The sequence below is a fragment of the Mesoplodon mirus genome (genome assembly GCF_964341445.2).
Source record: "Mesoplodon mirus genome assembly, chromosome: 4".
Classification (NCBI taxonomy): domain Eukaryota; kingdom Metazoa; phylum Chordata; class Mammalia; order Artiodactyla; family Ziphiidae; genus Mesoplodon; species Mesoplodon mirus.
In genome coordinates, this window is record NC_138979.1 from 43,040,462 (window position 1) to 43,061,777 (window position 21,316).

General features: G+C 43.0%; 1 protein-coding gene and 1 long non-coding RNA gene across 5 annotated transcripts in view; one reads left to right on the forward strand and one right to left on the reverse strand.

Moving 5' to 3' along the window:
* Window positions 1-3,000: 3,000 nt before the first annotated feature.
* On the reverse strand, window positions 3,001-19,698 carry LOC309802813. Its single transcript, XR_014293870.1, has 4 exons — window positions 19,524-19,698; window positions 8,229-8,442; window positions 3,688-3,774; window positions 3,001-3,112 (listed from the first exon to the last, which is right to left on the reverse strand). It is a non-coding gene; the product is annotated as an uncharacterized lncRNA (long non-coding RNA).
* A 776-nt stretch (window positions 19,699-20,474) lies between these two features.
* The window catches only part of MAPK6 (mitogen-activated protein kinase 6), a 34,373-nt gene continuing 33,531 nt past the window's right edge, over window positions 20,475-21,316 (forward strand). For 3 of the 4 annotated variants that reach the window (XM_082618346.1, XM_082618345.1, XM_082618344.1), the window contains exon 1: window positions 20,475-20,628. The gene's annotated coding sequence lies outside the window, so the exon portion shown is untranslated. Of the gene's footprint in view, window positions 20,629-21,173; window positions 21,286-21,316 lie in introns of those variants that run through there. The other variant, XM_082618348.1, reaches the window with a different exon arrangement.

The window sequence follows — 21,316 nt, forward strand, 5'->3', positions numbered from 1 at the left end:
ACCTCTTGGTATACTAATACAACCTATTGCATCATATTGGAAAAAAGATAAACACATTAACTTTCTTGTCCTTTGGATGGTAAAACTAAACATCATTCTCTTCTATGAGGGAAAAAATTTAGGTCTCATGCCAGAAAAAACTACTAGGGAGTTTAATTGTTTTGAAGAGTATACTATGTAAAAAGAAAAATTAATATAAAGTATAGAAACCTTGATTATGTTTCAATTCAACAAACATGTGTAGTCTCTACTATGTGCAAGGCCTCCAGGGAGAAAATAAATGAAAAAGAATGGTACCTGTACCTAAGCAACAAGTTTCCCATCTCCCAGCAATGATAATATGTCAGAACAGGATCTATGTCATAAATACATACAAAGTTCTATTGGGGTCCAGAGTTGGGGATATTTACAAAGACTTTGGTAGGAGGTAGCATATGAAGTGTACTTTGCAGGATGTAGGGCTTTGACCTTTGGAGAAGCAATGAGAGGACAGACCAGGTAGAAGCACCAGCATGAATAAAGGCTCACACGTAGAACAGCCTGGGGCATATTTGAAGAAGAGCGAATAATCCATTCTTATTGGGATCTGGAGATACCTTTGAAGTATCTTCCTATGGGAAAAAGTCTAGGAGAAATTTAGAGGCAACTGAGGTTCTATTTAAACTGACCTAGCAAGATTAACAGTTTTGATAGGGAGAGAAAAAAAAGGAAACAGGGAAAAGAAATTGGAAGTATTAAAGCAAGATACCCTTTTTCTAAATATGCACAACCATATCTATATTACCCCGAAAACCCCACTGAAAAGAATGGTGAGCAACCTGTCGTGTATTGACCTGTGTGAGCCATCTTGTTCTGGTAGAGGAGATGGTGGCCATCACAGATAAGGAATGGGCTGAGCAGGCAGCTTTGGCTCTTTTGGCACACATGAATTTAATAGACAGGACGTCAGAAATAAATCTAGTCAGAAAAAAGAAAAAGAAAAAAAGAAATAAATCTAGCCCCAAGCCAAAATGGAAGTGAATATCAGAAAAATGATTCTATTAAAAATGAACTTTAGGGAATTCCCTGGTGGTCCAGTGGTTAGGACTCCATGCGTTCACTGCTGAGGGCACAGTTCAATCTCCGGTTGGGGAACTAAGATCCCACAAGCCACGCGGCATGGCCAAAAAATAAATAAAAAATAAAACTTAAAAAAAAAGAACTTCAGAGAATGAATTAATGGTCTGCCACTTCTTCCTCTACCTTCCCATTCTCTTCCCTCCCCTTTCTGTACAAATCAGTCCAAAAGCCAATTCATGGAGCCAAGCAAGGTTGGCGTCCTTGGTGGGGGTGTGGAACTGTGGTGGCTGAAAGGTGTGAGGAGGGCATCTGGGTAAGAGGTCAGCCAGGTGCAGGTGTCAAAGCCCAAGACAGGTGACAGGGGCGTCTGTGTGGAGGGTGGCCTGACTGGGATGAGGAGCGTGTCCCCCCGCAAGGAGAGGGAGACTGATGTGGTAGCCTGAGCATAGTGAGAATGGAGTCCCTGCAGAGGGTTAGCCTGTGGTTGCCAGGTTTTGGAACCCAATGAGGGTAAGATAGCTATCTACATGGGGAAGGGGGAAGGGAGAAGAAGAAAGGAGGCGTACTGTGGGTGCAGAGATCAAGCTGGGTAAGGAGGCCATCCATTGAAGGAAGGCCATCTGGCACAGGGTGTCAGAGTCAGACCAGGGTGAGGAAGGTGACTGTGCAGGGGATGGTCCAGCTTGGGGCATTGGAGCCCAAGCAAGATACAGAAGGTATCCAGGCAGAGTAGCAGCCCAGTGCAGGGTGAGGAGGTGTCCACACAGGGGGAAGGGGTAATCACAGGAGATTATTTATGCACAGAAGGATTGATGAAATATAATAGTCATACTAAGGATAATGGGAGTTACGTTTGTTACTGGTAGACATGGTAGTTACATATATGAATAATGAAAAAATCAGAATGAACTAGTTGGTGTTGGATTGAAATTGGAGGTATCAGTGTGAACTCATGATTTTGAATATATATAGATATAGAAATATAGATGTAAAATGTGTTTGTGTAAACATAAATGTAAATTTATATACATAAATACATATACATACATATATTTCATATATTCCCTAGATCTGTCTGCTGAAAGGGCCTAAGAACACTGATACCTCAATAGCAATGAGCACATCTAACACCAAGATCTTAGTTTCTGAATGCCATTCTCTGCCAAAAGGAACCAGAGCTCCTTGGAGAAATGGCTGATTCCCAGGGCTGGAGCAGGAAAAGTACAAAATAAGCTTGGACTATCTCATGCAATAAGCAAGGAAGTGCAAAAGAATGATGGAGTTATGTTAAAAGGATAAAGAAGCCAACTTGAAGAGGCTTCCACTGGCCAAATGTGGAACAGTCTAAGTGTCAAAATAACGTCAGTAATGGGTTATTGTCCACTGAATAAAAGAGGAATTCCTTGGCTAATACAGATACAAATTTTAAAAAGAATAACTAGGAAGTATGATGAAGAATGGGATATTTACATAGCCTCAAAGTACTTCCCCACAAAATACTTAATTACAAGGCAGATGCCACCTTAATCAAGTTAGCATTACCAGTGACACGACAGATTGAAGTCATGTGCCACCTAATAGGATACAGTGAGAACATGGCATCACTTCTCTAATCGTTCCACCAAAGATAACCTGTATTTAATCATCACAAAACCTCAGACAAACCCAGACTGAGGGACATTCTACAAAAATAAGTGGCCGTAATCTTAAAGAGTATCAAGGTCATGAAAGTAAAGCAAAGACTAGGGAACCGTTCAAGACTGAAGACTGAAGAGACAGCTAAATACAACGCGTAATTTCTGGCAGAAGGACATTATTGGGACCACTGACAAAATTTGAATGGGGTATGAGGATTATACAGTAACATATCAATGTTAAATTCCTGATTTTGATATTGTACTGGGGTTATCTAGAAGAATACTCACTAGTAACAAATACATACTAAAGTATTTGTGATGACAGGGCATTTTCACAGTTCAGGCTCTGCAGGAAGACCCTGAGTCAGAGTTTAGTGTCCAGGATGTTTATCAGGGAGTGCCTTTGGGATCGACACCTGTGGAATAGAAGAGAAGGAAGCAGGCTTAGACGGAAGGAAAAGCAGGTTGCATAAAAGGAAAGCCCAGTAGCCTGAACTGACCCCATGAGGAGCTTTGGAGCTGAAACGGTCCTTCAGCATTGCCCCAAACCGGGCTGAAATGGCTGGGCTTTAAAACCACACCTTGATCAGTTAATGGATGTTAGCTGTCTCCAAAGGGGTGTGAGCTCTGATAAGGCAACTCTCTGCTGCCTAAAGCCTAAAGGCTGTCTGCTGACAGTGCCCCAAGTAGCTAGGACGAGAAATCCCTCTGCAAAGGGAAATCTCAGTGGGTCATCTCCACGTTCATTCCCTGTGCTGCTCCCGGATCTACTTCTTCATATACATTGAGGAGTAGCTTCTTCACGTTTCTGATGAACCTCTCCTCCTAGGGAAACTTAGAAGAGGAAGGCTTGTAGGACAAACAAACGATAGCCCTCTCTGCTGCAGCTGGTCTTGGGGCTGCAATTGAAACTTACAGCCTCCTTTCTCAACCATCCTTTCTAAATTCCTCTCATTCTCAGCTACCACTTCTCTTGGCCTCAGTGACTTACCTGGGGTCATGATCTAGATTCACATCCCAGAGAGGTCTGGGTTCCTGGTCGCCATGTCCTTGCTGCATTATCCATTTACTATTGCAACTGGGCAAGAGAATAACAAGAAGCACACAAGTAGATCATCCGAGTGCTAAAACAGTCTTCCCTACCCTTATTGTATAACAACAGACCTAAGTCCTTCTGATGATCAGGGTTAATACCCCTGCTAAGATGATTCCTCTACTTCCAGCCCACTCATTCCTGGATACTAGGAGCCCAAAGTGCCCAGCAGAAGTTTAAGCTAGTAGTTCAAAGGGACTTTTGCTGTATCCTTGGGTGAAAATACTCCCCTTTTAGAAACAAGGTCCTCTGACCCTGCAGCGTTCTGAATCGCAGGAACAGGAAGCATAAATTTCCCATTGGGTCATTGGGAATAATGATAAGCAGGTCTATTCGTACTTCCATAGTTTGCTTCTCAGACCCATGTATTCTTCCTGTTGGGGACACAGCACCAAATAAAGATCTTTGATTCAATGTGTTTAATGTATCCAGGGGGATGGCACTCACAGAGCATTGCACCTCAGCTAACATGTCAGCCGTACATTCAGCATGGCACCCCAATACTCTGTCAGGCCAGGAGCTTCAGGGTGTTGCAGTAAGTGATAAAACCAGCAGATACCATTGTCATGGGTCCACTCTCACATCTTTTTACTGTAAATTGGGTCCCCTGGTCTGATGCAATGTTAAGTGAAGTCCCCTGCTGGTGGATCAAATATTGTTTAAGCCCAGAGTGAGGCCTGAAGATAAGATTTTTAAATCCTTACCCAGAATATGTGTCCATTCCGGTCAGAACGAAACATTCTACCTTTCAGTCAACTTGCCACCAACTTGTTGGTTGGGCTCCTTGAGGAATGGTGCCATATCAGGAGCTCAGCATTGATCTCTTTTGCTGTCAAGGTGGACATTTGGCAGAGGCAATAACTGATAAGTGGGAACCCATGCTAATGGGCCCAGGATAGCCTCAATGTCTGCCACATGGCCACTTTATTCAAGTATCCATTGTGCCAGAAATGGTGTGGTCACTGACCAAGGGGGAATCAACCGGCTGAGTCATTTTATATTGAGGATTTACAACTGCCATTTTGCCTTCTTTTCCATATGCCATGGCTTTTTTGCTCCTCTATTCCTATATTTTGCCATCTTTTGTGCTAAAAAGATATTTTCCAATGTAACATTTTAATTTCCCTGTCATATATATTTGAGTTATTAGTGGTTGCTGGGATTATGATTAACATCTTAATTTATAACAATGTTGTTCAGATTAATACCAACTTAATTTCAATACTATTCAAAAACTTTGCTCCCAAATAGTTCCATTCCCTACGCCCTCTTTGTTTTCTTTTGCTTGTACAAACCAATTAGTACCCTTATTGGCTGCCCATCTATTTTTCAGCAAGTGACACCATGTTTTATTAATTATCTCCATAACTCTCTGCAGGTCAGGGGCCCCTGGTTGCCACTTTGATCTTGCTGCTTATTATCATAATTGCGTCCACATGGTTTCTGACACGTGTGTGATGCCATCTGGTTCAATTATTTCTGGGATGTATTAACTCCATTGCTAATAAGGAAGTCAGTTTTATAACAGCATCGCCTACCATCATCAGTCCAGCCTGCAAAAGAGAGCCGCTACTGAACTTCATAGTGATTCTGGTGCCCTTTCACCAGCACATTCTTTATTGCTTTGGTAGATGGTGTATCCTCCAGGTCCTCCTATGGAAGAGTCATCTGGTGGGTTTTCTGGCCTGACATAGTACAGCTATACCAGCATGCCCACTTCCCTGTGTCCTTTTTCAAAAATTGCGATAGCATTACATACACAAAATTCACCATTTTGAAGTGCACAACTTATTGGTTTTTAGTATGTTCACAAGGTTGGGCAACCATCACCACAGACAATTTTAGAGTAGTTTCATCACCCCAAAATGTAACCCTGTGTCAGTCAGCAGTCATTCCTTATTCTCCCTACTGACAGCCCCTGGAAACCACTAATTTACTTTATGTCTCTATGAATTTGCCTACTCTGGACATGTCATTAAATGGAAGCACACAATATGTGTGGCATTGTATGTCTGCCTTCTCTCACTTAGCATGTTTTCAAGGTTCACCCATGTTGTAGCATATATCAGTCTCATTCCTTTTTATAACTGAACAGTATTCCATCGTATGGGTATAGCAAATGTCATTTACCCATTCATCAGTTGATGAACATTTGGGTTGTTTCCCCCTTTCGGTTATTATGAATAATGCTGCCTTAAACGTTTGTGTACAGATTTTTGTGTGGACATTATGTTTTCATTTCTTTGAGGAATATACGTAGGAGTGGAATTGCTGGGTCAAATGGTAACCTTATGCTTAACTTTTTCAGCAGTTGTCACACCGTTTTCCAAATTGGCTGCACCATTTTACCTTCCCAGCAGCAATGTATGAGGGTTCCAATTTCCCCACCTCACCAACATTTCTTTTTCTTTCTTTTTAAAAATTTTTTATTATAGTCATTCTATTGGTGTGAAGTGGTATCTTATTGTGGTTTTGATTTACATTTCTGTAATGACTACTGATATTGAACATATTTTCATATGCTTGTTATCCACTTGTATATCTTTTTTAAAGAAATGACTATTCAAATCTTTTGTCTATTTTAAAATTGGGTTATTTGTCATTACTGTTGAGTAAAGTTTACATATATATATATATATATATATAAATTCTTGATACTAGACTGTTATCGGAATATGATTTGCAAATATTTTTTCCTATTCTGTAGGTTGTTTTTGACTTTCTTGGTGGTGTCCTTTGAAGCACAAAAGCTTTTAATTTTGATGAAGTGCAACTTTGGTTGACTGCGTTTTGTGTCATGTCTAAGAAACCATTGCCGGATACAAGGTCACAAAAATTCACACTTACTTTTTTCTAAGACTTTTATAGTGTTAGCTCTTACATTTAAGACTATGATTCATTTTAAGTTAATTTTTGTGTATTTTGGGAGATAAGTGTCCAAACTCTTTCTTTGCATGTGGATAGCACCATTTGCTGGAAAAAACTACTCTTTCTTCATAGTATTTTTTTGGCATTCTTGTTGAAAATCCACTGCCCATAAATGTGTAGGTTTATTTCTGGACCCTCAATTCTATTCCCTTGATCTACATGTCTATCCTTATACCAGTACCACACTGTTTTTATAACTTTGTAGTCAGTTTTGAAACTGGGAATTGAACCCTCCACCTTTGTTCTTTTTCAAAATTGTTTTGGCTGTTGGAGGTCCCTGACATTTCCATACAAATTTTAGGATCAGTTTGTTAATTTCTGCAAAACAGCCAGCTGGGATTTTGATAGGGATTACCTTGAACCTACAGATCAATTTGGAGATTAATGCCACCTTAACATTAATCTTCCAATAAATGAACATGGAATATCTTTCCATTAATTTAGGTCTTCTTTCATTTCCTTCAACAAAGTTTTGTAGTCTTCAGTGTATATGTCTTATTAAATTTACTCCTAGGTATTTTATTATTTTTGATTTCCCTTAGTGTTTTAATCCTTTCCTCTACCATCTGCCAAGATATTTATGGCATTTTGATATCTCTTAGCATGGGCCATCACTTTTTCCATGCTTCATAGGAGCCATCTTACTAGTAAGTTTGCACCAATTCCTGGGGTCTTTTGACAGAGTATAAATCTTATATTTTGGGAGAATGTACCCAAAATGTTTTTGAATCTTATGTTCTATCCACCTTGATCAAGTACTCTCAGAATCTAGTCCCATGTGTATTCCCCCACCTCCTGCAATCCATGCTGGTTAAATCTTTTTACTCCTTTGGGATATGGTTTCTTTCCTCCCTTCTCAGGCCTAGCATGTCCCCAGCTGGATTATGCTGCCACTTAACCCTAGTTATAGATTTAGTGGACAGGAGGGTTGGTGGGGGAAGGTTCTGAGGAGACACATGTTGTATTGCAGGAAGAGGCCCTGGCATTGTCTCAAGCTAGGGGAGTGTATGGCTCTTAGTAGAAAAGGGTGGCTCACTTCTGCAGGCTCAGAGGATCAAAAGGAACCTGGGAATATAAGATATTGGGGGGCATCAATTCAAATGTCCCCATCCCATGTGTCAGGGTCTCATTCTTTCCCAACAACAGCCCTGTCCTTGGATTAGGAGACCTAGTTGATTAGTAGTTTAACCTTCTCTGGAGCTTGGCCACATTGATGATTTAGTGTGGTCTGGTCCTCAGCCTTCTCTGCACTCCCTCTGCAGGTTATGAAAGCCTCTTTACCAAAGAGACCCTCTGGCTTTCATACTTGGCTTTCAGTTGCCTGCTAGTCACTCTCTTAGCTTTTTGTTTCCTTCTCCTAGAGCTTTAATAGATCTAAGCAATAACCATCCAATCCCACTGTCCTTATAGTTACTATTTTCTCCATATATTGTACCAACTAATACATTCTCTTTCACTAGTGTACTATCCCAATTCACCACTGGTGAAAGTATTAGTAACTGTACTGTTACCTTATGCCAGGGGCTATCTGTGCTCCATCCATCACCAGTGATGAGGTCCTCATACCATCCGGGTAGTGATCCAGCTTCAAAACCCCATCTTGTCATCTGCTTTCTCGATATCTCCTGGCTCCAACTGTGGCAGTTTGGGTTTTCCAGGAAGCAGACTCTGAGACAGACTTTAGTGTTCAGGATAATTATGAAGGCAAGCTCTTGAGATCCATGTCTATGGGTTGGAGGAAAGAAAACAGGACTGAGCATAGGGAGATGTTGATCTGAGATACAGGATGATAAACTCAACTAACCCCATTGGGAGCTCCTGAGCAGAAATGGCCCATTGAAGTTGCCCTGCACAGGGCCAAAATAGCCAGGCCGCTCTATCCTTCCCTTGATCAGTCCTTGGATTTGGGCCACCTGGGAAAGGGGCATCTCCTTGGGCAAGGTAGCTCTCTGCAGATGAGACCAACCCTGAAGGGAATGACAGTGGACAGATGCTTGTTGACCCCACAGCTGAGCAACAAGTCCTTCCTTGAAGGGTATCTGGTCAATGCATCTCAATTTCCACCACAGGTGTCATGCCAGCAACTTACTCTCAAATTAGTCAGTTAAAAAAAAGTTCATTATGCTACGTGTGCAACTTTTCCGTAAGTTTTAATACTTTCAAAATTAAAAAAAAACTTTAAAAAAATGAACATGCTTACATAAATTAAATGTGACTTAGGAAACACCTAGAAGAAAGCCTTCTGTTGCTGATACAAAGAAAGAGGAATGGTGTTGAAAGATAAAAATTCATTTGAATGAGTAAAATATGGATCATCAGAAGAGTTAGTGGGAGGTAAGAATGAAAAGACAAGTTGAGGCTTCATCCTTGCTGATACAACATACTTCAGAATAGGGCGATAACAGAAAATGCCTATTTCATCACAGCTAGACCTGCCTTTAATTTCATCTCACCTCTTCTGAGTAGGTAAAGTCTTTTCCAGATTATCTTTAATAGTTACTGTTTCCTAACTCCCTCTTCCTTTTGTTCCTTTCCTCTCCAAGGCCATCATGGAACTTGGAATGTGAAGATGTGAGTCTTTGCACAGCTTCCCATACTAGGATGAAGATTATTTTTAAAATTAATCTCTGAGTCACAGAGGGAGGAGGGAAAGAATCATTTTAATCTCTTCCTTTTCCCTCCTTCGTAACCTGCTGTACAGCTAAATCATTTTTTAAAATCTGTCTTTTTTCCTCTTCCCCAAGAATCACTTGCCTTTTATTTTTCCTTTGGAAACAGTATTTATAAACCTTCAGAAGCTTCTAAAACTGGAAGAAATTTTTCTTTGCTGAATGGGCCACCAGCTAAAGGAGATTTCCGGAAGCTGCTTTCATGTAAGTAAATCTATTTCTTATAATACTGATTGTTGGGATCTAAGAAGTTATATACAGTTCCTCCTCCTCCCCGTCTCACTGTGCCATCAGCTGTACCCTGTTTGAACTTTCCCTTCGTCTCTCCTGGGCTGCACAGAAGACATTCCTGTTTCCTGTGGGAGATGCAGGCAGAGACTCTTCTGGCCTTCTACCTTTGCAGCATGCTACGGCATGTCTCATGTTTCACTATTTGACCACAATTCTTTGAGGGATAAATAAGCATAGAAACAGTGAAAGCTACATTTTAAAAAAAAAGTGTTTACCAATTTACATACTAAACGTTGAAGAAAAGCCCTACCTAACTAAGTTACTCAGAAAATGGAGACAAAGTTCTATGTTGGGTAAAGTAGGCACTTAAAGAATATCTGTAGAATGAACTGAATGAAAGAGAGAGCTGCCTTAACTTCAGGAAACTGTGGTTTAAACAGGCAAGCTTCTGGGTGGAGATATTAATAGCACCACTTATTTATACAGTCGTTTAGCATTTTCAGAGTGCTTTCACACAGGTTATCTCATGAAATCCTTGGAACAAACCTGCAAGGGAGGAGAGGCATTTTTATGATAAGATTAAATGACTTGCCTGTACCCTAACAACTAATAAGTGGCAGAACTGGTGCCAGTACGCAGGTCTGCTGACTACTGTTGGTGCCCAAATACCAGATGGATTTTTCTGATTTCAGAGTGGAGTCCTCAAGGATTACTGCTAGGGGACTTACTGAAAACTTTTCATAGACTGTTTGAAAGTGGGCTCATATAAGAAAAGTCACTAGGCTGAGGTGTCCTTAAGCTCTCCAGAGTAGTAAACATCAAGCAGATCAATCTAAATTGAAGTAAAGATAAATAAACGAGGCTATGTGAGTGGACAGAGGTCTGGCAAATTAGTTTCATTCTGTACTGATTTTGGATAATGCATTTAGGTTGTTAGTCTGAAGGACACTTGAAAGAAGATGAGCTTGGAGCTACGTTTTATTTCAAGAAAGAGAACCATGAGTTATTGTTGAATGTTTCCTAAAGTCATATAGCAATAATGTCCAAGTTCCCAGCCTCCTTGCTAAAAACATGGAAAACAAAACTGAAAGCACTGTTTTGTCCTATATTCGACAAAACGGTAATGAAGCTATACCTGGGGTCAAGCATCTAATTCTGCCCCAAAACCTTAAAAAAGAGCCTAGTCAGTATACCAGGTGAGAGAAAAGAGCAACTGAAATAATCAAACAGATTCCCTAAGAAGAAAGTTGCTTTAAAAATAGGAGTAAATAAGTGGATATTTGGAGGAAATTCTTATTTACCTTTCTGAAGTTTATGTCATAGAGGGCAATTATAATATTCAAAAACACTTCATTTTCAACAAACATTTTATTGGGAGGACACTATATTCAGATACTATGCCCCACACTAGAATTTACAGTGAGTAACACATAGAATTCACAGCCATTGTCAGAGAATACCAGACCAGATGAATCTTTTGTCCAACTCAGCACAGCTTTTCTTGTGTTCTTTATGAACTGGCATCTGGTTTATAGTGCAGTCTCTTGGGTTTGGTTGGTATGTGTTGGTTGCTAGAGACCAATCAACCATGGTAAACCTGCAATCAAGTTCTTCAAGCTGCAAATCTTTAGGACTGGACTCTTCATACCCCCCAGAGGATAAAGTGAAGTTATTACTATTAATAACCTTCTCATTAATGTTGAGTTGTTTATCTGGGTCTTACAGACACCATCCTTCTCTGTGTTCTCAGCATTTCTTCTGAGCTAGGAAAATAAAGATAGTCCCTGTACGACTGAGTTATGTTCCCAAAAGTTGACTTCTTAGTTGTTTGAAACTGAAAATGCATTTTCCCCAGAGAAACAATGTGACAAATACTGGTAGGTCCTCAGGCCAACTGTTAGAAGCCCATTTAGCCCACAAGCAGCTCGACTATGAGACGATGAGAACTGTGGCTTACAGCATTGTTTCCATGGGAAAATGTGCCCCAGCAGCAGAATAAGGACTTCCTTCCTCCCCCACTTCCTACCTCCATGAGCAGAAGCCAGTGCGTTTACTACAGGAAATGCAGCTCCTGCCTGCGGGTAGCTGGGCACTGCAGCAGCCTTGGATGCCTGATCCACGGGGCAGAGATACTCTCTCACCTCTCCTGCCCTAACTCTGTCAGTGAAGAGAGTGGGGGCAGGTGTGGAGTCTTTCCCTGATCCACCATCTCCGGAGCAGGGCTGTTGGGATTCTTTTGGGGGGCGTGGGGGGTTCAAAGCGGGCTACATAATTTCTGGGGCCTCTTATTCACAAAAGTAGGAAAAAAATGGATGGAGCTAAAGGTACCAAAACATAAAGCCTTTTCCCTTTCTTCTGGTCTCTCTCCCTTGACTTATGGTGTTTAATTTAGATAGTCAATAATCATAACTAATATTCTAAGTAAGGAAAAATTAAAAATTTAAGTTGTCAGCATGACTTTTATAATTAATTTTTATATTGTAAGATGCAAATATAGTTTGAAATACAAATGTGAGTATTTAACTCCTATGTGAAATCACCAAAATGACACAATTTCTATGTTACAGCTCCTACATGCATATATATTTTGTTCTCACCAGAGCAGTGGAAAACACTGCAGAAAACTAACTTAACCATTATTATTTCATTTCTTGATACACACATTCGACCAACACTCTCTACCTTTGACTTACTGAGGAGTAAGTAAGGGAGTAAGTAAGTAAAGAAATGTTTTGGCCTAGGCTGTTGGCTAATATGGGGAAGTAACGCAAGAAAGGATACGATAGGGTTCCTTGATCTTTTGTGCTTCCTAGAACGCCATTGCCTTCTTTCTGTGTTTGAAGCAAGTTCTGGTTCCAGTGGAAAGCATGGCCTCTCAGAGCTATCAGCACGCCCAGTTACTCAGTTGTAGATGTAACACACCTTATACTCATGTTTCACTGAACTCCAATGCCTTGTGGGTCCACCAGAATTCTGTGCTTATGGGGTCCTAAGAAAGCTATATGTGAATGGGGTGGCAAGGAACAGTGGACACCCATTGCGCCTCTTTTCTGCTCACATGCATACTCTATTGTCCCATCCAAATGCACTACAAAACATGAGTTCAAAGATAAACTTATTAGGAATTTCAAGATGGCAATAGGAGAGTATTAAACCAAGCATGGGGTCTTTCTGAGCGTGTGGTACTGCATAATGCCCTGGATATGGGGTGGGGTGGAGGCCAAAGGTGGGGGAGGTCTGTGGTAGCCTGGGGTAGGAATTCACAGGGATAGAGCTACACAGGATGGCAGATGGATCTTAAGCCTCCTGAGGGCCTGGCCATTTTCCTTTCAGAACACCACTCCTAGGGTATTGCTAGAAACAGTGAAGGCTTCAGTCAAGACTCCAGAGGTGGGACTTCCCTGGTGGTGCAGTGGTTAAGAATCCGCCCGCCAATGCAGGGGACACGGGTTTGATCCCTGGTCTGGGAAGATCCCAGATGCCGCGGAGCAACAAAGCCCGTGCGCCACAACTACTGAGCCTGCTCTCTACAGCCCACGAGCCACAACTACTGAGCCCATGTGCTGAAACTACTGAAGCCCGTGTGCCTAGAGCCTGTGCCCTGCAACAAGAGAAGCCACCTCAATGAGAAGCCCGTGCACCACAATGAAGAATAGCCCCTGCTCGCTGCAACTAGAGGAAGCCAGCGCACAGCAACAAAGACCCAATGCAGCCATGAATAAATAAACAAACAAACAAACAAAAGACTTGAGGTGGGTACTGGTCTCTGGGGATGACATCTTCAGGGAAGGTTCTTCCAGTGGTGGTAACTGCCAGCTGGCAAAATGTGTCAAATAGAAGGAGATCACATTGTGGAAGGTAGACCTACTGCACCATATTATATACTGGCTGATAACTTGAGCACTCAGAATGACCAATGTAAACACACCTTCAGCATGTTTACTTAGAGTTACAGATAGTGATTACTTTCTTCCCCAAATGACAGATAGCTTGACTATTTTGGAGTACAAAAAGGAGGGGAATGACCTTGTGTACTGAAAGCTGCTTTGCCCCCACAACTCAAAATATTTATCACTCTGTGGATGGGCTGACGGACACCTTGTCTAATCTTTTATTTGCATTGGTCATGTGCTGGAGGCCCAGGTTGTTCTCAAAAACTGAGGATGTTTATAGAAGACTGTGGTCTCAAGCATTCAAGTTTCAAAAATATGGACTATCTCCAGAACTCAGGAGCATCTGTTCTCCTCATGCTAATGGAGCTCTCAAGATAGGAGGAGGATGGACAGAGTGTAAATAAGAAAGCCTTTGGACCATATTTCCCTAAAGCCAAGAGTGTCACCATCTCTCTGCTCCTCTTAAAAAGTGTGCGTGTGTGTGTGTGGGGGGGTGGCAGGCGGGAGCTACAACTATTGTATTAGTCGTTTAATTCTACCATTTCTACAAATTTATCCGACTTCCACAAAATACTGACTTTCAAGGCAGATAAATTACAGGGAGGATCCTTTGATTACTTGCTGTTTTTGTAAAATTACCCCAATAGGTATTTCCCAGTACATTTATGTATTTAGTTATACATTATTCAAAAAGTAAGTGTAGGGACTTCCCTGGTGGCGAGGTGGTTAAGAACCCGCCTGCCAGTGCAGGAGACACGGGAAGATCCTGTCCAGCAAGATCCCACATGCCTCGGAGCAACTAAGCCTGTGTGCCACAACTACTGAGCCTGCGCTCTAGAGCCCGCACGCCTAGAGCCCGTGCTCCGCAACAAGAGAAGCCACGGCAATGAGAAGCATGCGCGCCGCAATGAACAGTTGCCACTGCTCGCCGCAACTAGAGAAAGCTCGTGCACAGCAACGAAGACCCACGCAGCCATAAATAAATAAATAAATAGTATGTACAGATTGTTTCAGAGATTTTGTTACAAGGAAAGCGAGGTTTTGTCTAAAAAATTTAAGTAGTTTATTGCAGCTTTCCTACAAAATCCTATTTACCATAGCCTAAGAGAATGAAATAATGTTTACAAAGTGTTTACCTTAAACAGGTTACTTGATAAATGCTATTACCATTCTCCCAAGGAGTAAGCTCTTTGCTGCCCCATCACGTTAAATGTAGGACCCTTGATCTTCATTTACAGCTGTCTCTCGCTTCAAAAAACCTTCATGTGATCTGCCTCTCATTGAACTTTACATACAGCTTCAATGGATCTGACTGAAAACATTCTCTTCATAATCTTTAACTACAGTCAATCCTCATTATTCGCAGATTGCTTGCGAATTTGCCTACTTGCTAAAATTTATTTGTAACCCCTAAATCAATACTCACAGCATTTTTGACATGCAGAGTGGTGAAAAAATTGTTGCCCTGTGTGTGTGTTCCCATTGAGCTTGAACGAGGCAACACTCTGCCTTCTTGTTTCAACTCTCACCTTATAAACAAATGTCCTTTCTGTGGTCTAGTTAGCACCATGTTTTTTGCATTTTTTGCTTTTTTGTTGGTGATTTAGCTGTTTAAAATGGTCCCTAAGCATAGTACTGATGTGCTGGCTATAAATGTAAGAAAGCTGTGATATGCCTTTCGGAGAAAATATGTGTTAGATAAGCTTCATTCAGCATGAGTTACAGTGCTATTGGTCAGAGTTCAATGTTAATGAATCAACAACATATATTAAATAAGATGTCTTTAAATAGAAGCACACATAAAACAAGGTTATGTATTGACTGGTTGGTGAAAACATGACCAGAGGTTTGCAGGAAACTAATCCTGTATTTCCCTTAGAAGCAATGGTTCAGCAGTTACTAATTCAGTGCTCAAAGTGACCTTACAGAACATAACTACCACAAACAACAAGAATCAACTGTACTTGGCAACCAGTTTCTTCAGTGGAAAGTTCTTTTGTTTACAAATCAAATTACAATGTATTCTTTTAGAAACCATGTCTAGGAAAGCAATCATTTTAAATTAAGAGTATAAACATCGACACATAGAAGCTTCTATCAATAGTTAGAGAAGACCTTGGATGTTATCACCTCTTTGCAGGTCCCTCCTCCCCCCCAGCAATGTCTTTTATAGCATCCCTGACAGGTGGCCATTGTGTTCTGACTGAATGCTTCCAGTGATGTAGCGCTCACTTCACCAGGAGGTCCTGTCCACTGTAGCTCAGTTCCAATATCCAAAACTGTCCTTTCTTACACTGAGTCAAAATCTTTCTCTCTGTAATAGCCCTCCTGGTGGTCTTAGATTTGAACTCCAGTGCAACATGGAATAAATCTTCTCTCTTCTCTGCATAATAACCCTTTAGCAAATTGCTTTCCTGCAGGTTAAGCAGACCCAATTCCCTCATCTTTTCTTCAGAGAAAAAATGGTTTCTACACTCTTCCTAGATGTCTCTTCCTAATGAATTCTGATTTGTTATGCAAGGTAGCTCTTTTTATGTGGTATCTATATTTGAACACATGAGTTCAGAAATCCTGAGCTGAACAGCACAGGTCTGGTGCCCCTGTGACTTGAACACTGTTTTGCATTAACACAGTCTACATTTTGTTAGTTGTTTGGTGACAGCTCACACTGCATGAATATCTGTAACTTATAGTTACATTATCAGGTCAAGCTGTTCCCCAAATCCTGGCCTCTTTCAAATGATTTTTCTGAACAAAGATACTATACTTTATATTTATTGCAGCCAAATGTCATCTTCTTTAAAAGAAAAATCATGATTTTGAATAACTATTCTGTCATCATATTCTGATCTGAGTTCTATATCTTCCTCAAATTTGATATCTTAACTCAAAACATTGATAAAAATATTGCTCAGGTCTGGACAAAGGAGGACAAATCTGCATTGCTCTTCTTGAGAACTTGAGGCCTCAAGATTAATGTCACTCCAGTAATTAGCACTCTTTGAATCAATTCTCTGCAATTATCTAAACCCATATTTCTCAATCTTATCCACAAGTGTCTTGAGTTTTTGAAATGACCAACATCTTTGTTTAGTAATGTAATAATCCTATCAAGAAAGGAAGTGGTATTTCTTTGTCATGATTTACTTGACAAGAATCCATGATGACTCCTATTAACTGTTACATTTTCCCTAACATATCGTGTTCAATGATTTACATTAGAAAATTTCCAGGAATTGGCATCAAGCTTAGTGGTCTTATTTCTAAAATCCGCTTTTCCCTTCATCTTGAAAATCAAGATATTGACAGTTTATTTATTTATTTTTTTTATCGTGAGATTTTTTTTTTAATTAATTTATTTATTTTTGCTGTATTGGGTCTTCATTTCTGTGCGAGGGCTTTCTCTAGTTGTGGCAAGCGGGAGCCACTCTTCATCGCAGTGCACGGGCCTCTCACTATCGCGGCCTCTCCTGTTGCGGAGCACAGGCTCCAGATGCGCAGGCTCAGCAGTCGTGGCTCACGGGCCTAGTTGCTCCGCCACATGTGGGATCTTCCCAGACCAGGGCCCGAACCCGTGTCCCCTGAATTGGCAGGCAGATTCTCAACCACTGCGCCACCAGGGAAGCCCTGACAGTTTATTTTCATGGGAAGATGGTCATCAGAATGGAAAAAGATAAAACAGGTAGTCTAATGAGGGAATTTTTTTTTTTTTTTTTTTTTTTTTTGCGGTATGTGGGCCTCTCACTGTTGTGGCCTCTCCCGTTGCGGGGCACAGGCTCCGGACACGCAGGCTCAACGGCCATGGCTCATGAGCCAAGCCGCTCCGCGGCATGTGGGATCCTCCCAGACCGGGGCACGAACCCGTGTCCCCTGCATCGGCAGGCGGACTCTCAACCACTGCGCCACCAGGGAAGCCCTCTAATGAGGGAATTTAAACTCAAATAGGCAAAATGGGAGCAACTGGTTAATTCAAGACTTTCCCTTCATGGAGTCCAGTTGATCTGGCTCCAAGAATATCACTTGTATTGTCATCCCCTTTCTGTGCCCAATAGAGACACATTCTCTCTCTTTCTCTCATGCTTAAACCAGAGTTTGGATTGGGTTTTCTGCCACTGTAACAAAAAGAATTCTGAATTATACAGGAAAGGGCTCCTTAAAGGACATTAGAGTATTGTTACCAGTGTAAAGCAGACTGGATACAGAGCGGAAAACAACAATGGATCCTCCTGCCCTCTTCCTGTTGCCAACCTCTTGCTCATCTAATCTACCCTTCCCATTCACAGCAGAATTATCACTCTAAAATACTAGTTGAATCATCTAAATTCCTCTCCTTCTGCCTTTAGCATAAATCCAAAAGTTCTGGCATCCAAATAAGGCCTTCTCAACTGGTGCTAACTTGCCTTCATTCCCCCAGGCCTGTCAGACTTTTTACCAAAGTGTGCCCAGCACATTCATGCCTTTGTACACTCTGCCCTCTCATCCTGAAATTTCTTTTTTCCTCATACTTCCTGATGGAATCAAGCCCAGCTCAAATGCTCTGTCTTCTTGTTGGAACTTTCCTGATGTTCCCAGTCCTTTATCAATTGTTCCTTCCAACAAGAGCAGGTAATTTGCATCTCTGTTCAGTACGCACTAATCTCAAGCTGCCTTATGGTGTACTTTACCTGTTCCTTTCCTGCATTCTTCCACTACAACGGTGGCTTTCAAACTCTTTTTAACAATAACATAGCTCACAGCAATAATGAGCAATAATTAGTGCCACTGTAATCCAACTGGCACATTTATAGATACCTTACAGTTCAACAATTTTAAGAAGCACTTCCTCCATTTTAATATCTCTGAGATCAGGATGTAGCAATAGGGTATCATTATTTTGATAGTTTTCGCTTTCTTCATAGTACATAAAATAATGGTCTGTCATAATTGATGACATTTTAGATTTGTTGGAATATGATACATAACCAAAACAAAAGTTTCACAAAACAGTGTTTACCCTTTGTTATAGACTATGGTCTCTAGTTTGGTTTTCTTTCTCTCTATTTCATTAAGAAAAAAATGCAGGTCATAATCCACCAAAATGATTTCAATGTGTATAGCAGTTTGAAAAACTACTGAGAACTTAGACTATGTACAGCTGCACAACAGGATTAAGAACTAAAACCGACTACCTCAACATGACTTTACAACCCTAACATCTGCATAAACATGACTTCAATTCCAAGAAATTCTTGCCTGAAAAAATGAAGTTGCAAGTAACTTTACTGCAGTTTCAAGAACTTCCTCAAAGTCCATTTAACTGAACAACAGACTACAACCGACTAGCCTTCATCAGGGTAAACAGCCCCTCCTCAACAAAATTACTCTTGGGTTTATCAAACCATTGTTGACTTTTCTAGGTTTGCTTCAAAACTCTCCCCCTCCTTGTGTCTACTAATCCTAAAAGATTATATAACAAATTTAGTCCCATCTCAATCATGCTTTCATTGAAAGACCTGTCTTAAATTAATCCTGACCCTCTGAAACCATCCCACTCTTGACCTCCCTCTTTGAGATGCTACTAAGACTCTGTCAACACAGTGGTTTCTCTTACCTCCTGTAAGGAATACATTTGGCTTTGCTTGATCAACAGGTTATTTTGGTGGTCTTTGACAGAAGTTAAGAGCTGACACAGTATAACCTACTTGAGGGAAGGCACAGTACTTATCCTCTACCCTCTCCTCCTAGTGATCAAACATTGATGGATGGGGGAGGAAAGGTGTCTTAGGAACCTCAGGGGAGCCTAGAGCAGGGGCAGCAGGGATGTACAATGGTCACAGGGAAGGAGCTCTTGTTGCAGAAAGGCTGCATCCAGAAATAAGAAATCCTGTGGTTAGGACAACCTTCCTCTTTCTCTTGGTTTTATCTACTTACTGTGCCCTCCACACCTGGTATTCAGATGGTATTGTCTTAAATATAAAAAACATAAAACATTCAAACTCCATCCCAACCACTTAATTTCAAGCCACTATGTTACCTTTGAAGTGGTCTTTGCCTCGTGCTCGAAGCTGGAGGATGCGCATAATAATGGATAAAGGGCTGCCAAACGTTTGGTTCTCATCAGGAATGGTAAATAAGTCATTGAAAAAATATGTTGACCTGCGTCTCTAATTTCATAAATACCTACATACAATTCACATAAACACTAGAAGGCTTCTCGGATTCAGTAAGCCATGATGGATAAAATAGGCTTGCTTTTCGTCCAAGTGAGCCCAAAAAGGCACCAATCTACGTTTCCCACTTATCTCACAGTACATTCCTGCTCAAATTCTACACTTCCCTCAAACTGGCCTAGTCCCAGTTCCTGCAACAAGCCAGGTGCTCTCCTCTTCCCTGTCTTTGCTCATTCTGTTCCCTCCGGAGGAACAGCCGTCCCCTCACCTCCTCTGGTTTCATGGGCTCCTTCTCATTTAGCTGAAAGGTCACCAGTGGCAACCTAATTTAGAAGCCTTCCTTAGCACCTGACCTTTAACGCGTTAGCCTTGTTCGATGGCTGCTGCTTTCTAGCCCATATATCTTCAGGTCCAGACTCCTAGTTCCCCGGAGGCGGGGACAAAGGCCTATTCCTCTAGGTTGTCCAGTACCTTGCACGTAGTAGGTGCGCAGTAAACGCTCGCAAAGAGTTTGGTCACTTCGCCCTCTAATGCTGGGGCACGTAGAGCGAAGAGGGCCCGTCTGTTTACCTCCGCGCCAGACCCCCGGCCCGGCCCGGCCCACCCCACCCCACCCCACGCGAGACGCCTGACGAGCCCGCGTGCCTCTCCTGCAGCCCCTGTGCCGCGCGGACTCCAGGCACTGACGTTGGAAACTCCGGCGCCTGCCGACGCGCGGGGCTGGTCTGGGGCAGGGGCGGGGGCGGGGGCGGGGGAACCCGTGGAGTGAGCTTGACGTGAGAGGGCGTGGCTCCTGGAAACCCCGCCCCCTCTTCCTCGCCCTTTCTCGCGGGTTGGGGTTACATGGCGGCGACTGCGGCAAAGCGAGAGCCTCGGAGACGCCGCTGCCGCCAGCACAGCCGGAGACCTGAGCCGACACTGGGGGCTGTCCGTGGGCCCCGCACTCCCTCGATGAGTCGGAGAAGTCCCGTGAGTATGTGTGTGTACGTGTGCTGGGCGCGCCGGCGAGGCTGCTCGGGAGGGCGCCGCGGCGGGCCCGGCGGCGGCGGCGGAGCCGGCTCCCTCCATTGTGTGTGACCCTCCGGCTGAAGCCGCTCAACAAAGGCGCTTTTGTTCCGTCTCCCGCCCGCCCCCGGCCCGCCCGCCGGCTCGCTAACTCGGGCCTGGCTGGCGCGGCCCCGCGCAGGCCGGCGGGCGGCGGGCCGGGGTCCCCGCGTGGGGCCGGCAGTGCGACCGGCGCGCCCCTCCCACCCGGCACGCCCCTCGCCGGCCGCGGTTCCAGGCCCGGCCGCGACTGCTCGCCCCGGGGCCCCGCTTTCCGGCTACCGCACCGCCGCCCGCGCCCGGGTCAGCAGGTTCGAAGCCTGGCCCGGGCCCGGGGCGGCGGCCGGCAGGGGCGGCCCGCCCCGGGAGCGTGAGGTGGCGCGGAGTCTCGCCTTCCTGGCAAGCTGCCTTTCGAAATGCTCCCGCGTCTCCTCCCCCATCCCACTCGGGTGACTCGGCCTCAGCTGACTCCGGCCGGGCAAAGTCTCCAGTGCACTCGGCAAATTGCGTAGCGCGCCGCTCACCCGGCTCGGCTCAGAGCCCTGAAGTCCTCTGCCTGAGTTGAGTGTGGCCGTAAAGGAGGTAGAGAAAAAGTCGTCCGAATCGGAATTCC